Here is a 1,790-nt window from a genome sequence, read left to right on the forward strand (position 1 = left end):
CCGGCTCTGGGAGTCGTTGGGCCGCTATTTGTGAATAGTCTGGTCCTCCTCTGCCACCCGGACAAGCGCGATGGCTCTGCCGCCCTGCGGTGCTCGTCACCCAGGTTTGGGGAACACGATACTCGTAACAAAAATAAAAGGCGGCTCGGGACCTGCAGGCGAAAGGGGTCCCGTGGTGCTAAGCACGTCGACTTCGGGTCTCGGTGCAAGCCGGAGAGCTCACGGAAGTCTAAAGTTTTCGGCACGTGGTCGAATCTTTTCAAAGGCTTACCCGGCTCTTTCCGTCCATTCTGAGAGTAAGTCAGAGGCCGGTGCGGAGGTCTCTTGACAATCGGAGGGGGTGGTGGCCCTCCGCAGGCGCTCGTGTCGAAAATGAAGGCGAGAGACGCGAGTGGCCTGGTTCCCCTGGGTGTTGCCAGGAAGGCTGCGGGCTGACCCTTGCCTGAGCACTCCCTAAAGCCTCTTGTGATGACAGCAGACCTCGCGCGCCGCACGACCGGCTCTGGGAGTCGTTGGGCCGCTATCTGTGAATAGTCTGGTCCTCCTCTGCCACCCGGCCAAGTGCGATGGCTCTGCCGCCCTGCGGTGCTCGTCACGCAGGTATGGGGCACACGATGCTCGTAACAGCAAATAAAGGCGGCTCGGGACCTGCAGGCGAAAGGGGTCCCGTGGTGCTTAGCACGTCGACTTCGGGTCTCGGTGCAAGCCGGAGAGCTCACGGAAGTCTAAAGTTTTCGGCACGTGGTCGAATCTTTTGAAAGGCTTACCCGGCTCTTTCCGTCCATTCTGAGAGTCAGTCAGAGGCCGGTGCGGCGGTCTATTGACGACCGGAGGCTCCCATGGGTGTTGCGATGAGGGTGGAGGGCACAGAACCTTGCCTTAGCACTCCCTAATAAAGCCTCTTGTGAAGAGAGCAGACCTCGCGCGCCGCACGACCGGCTCTGGGAGTCGTTGGGCCGCTATCTGTGAATAGTCTGGTCCTCCTCTGCCACCCGGCCAAGTGCGATGGCTCTGCCGCCCTGCGGTGCTCGTCACGCAGGTATGGGGCACACGATGCTCGTAACAGCAAATAAAGGCGGCTCGGGACCTGCAGGCGAAAGGGGTCCCGTGGTGCTTCGCACGTCGACTTCGGGTCTCGGTGCAAGCCGGAGAGCTCACGGAAGTCTAAAGTTTTCGGCACGTGGTCGAATCTTTTGAAAGGCTTACCCGGCTCTTTCCGTCCATTCTGAGAGTCAGTCAGAGGCCGGTGCGGCGGTCTATTGACGACCGGAGGCTCCCATGGGTGTTGCGATGAGGGTGGAGGGCACAGAACCTTGCCTTAGCACTCCCTAATAAAGCCTCTTGTGAAGAGAGCAGACCTCGCGCACCGCACGACCGGCTCTGGGAGTCGTTGGGCCGCTATCTGTGAATAGTCGGGTCCTCCTCTGCCACCCGGCCAAGTGCGATGGCTCTGCCGCCCTGCGGTGCTTGTCACGCAGGTATGGGGCACACGATGCTCGTAACAGCAAATAAAGGCGGCTCGGGACCTGCAGGCGAAAGGGGTCCCGTGGTGCTTAGCACGTCGACTTCGGGTCTCGGTGCAAGCCGGAGAGCTCACGGAAGTCTAAAGTTTTCGGCACGTGGTCGAATCTTTTGAAAGGCTTACCCGGCTCTTTCCGTCCATTCTGAGAGTCAGTCAGAGGCCGGTGCGGCGGTCTATTGACGACCGGAGGCTCCCATGGGTGTTGCGATGAGGGTGGAGGGCACAGAACCTTGCCTTAGCACTCCCTAATAAAGCCTCTTGTGAAGAG

This window comes from Chiloscyllium punctatum, unplaced genomic scaffold (assembly GCF_047496795.1).
Source record: "Chiloscyllium punctatum isolate Juve2018m unplaced genomic scaffold, sChiPun1.3 scaffold_561, whole genome shotgun sequence".
NCBI classification, from domain to species: Eukaryota; Metazoa; Chordata; class Chondrichthyes; order Orectolobiformes; family Hemiscylliidae; genus Chiloscyllium; species Chiloscyllium punctatum.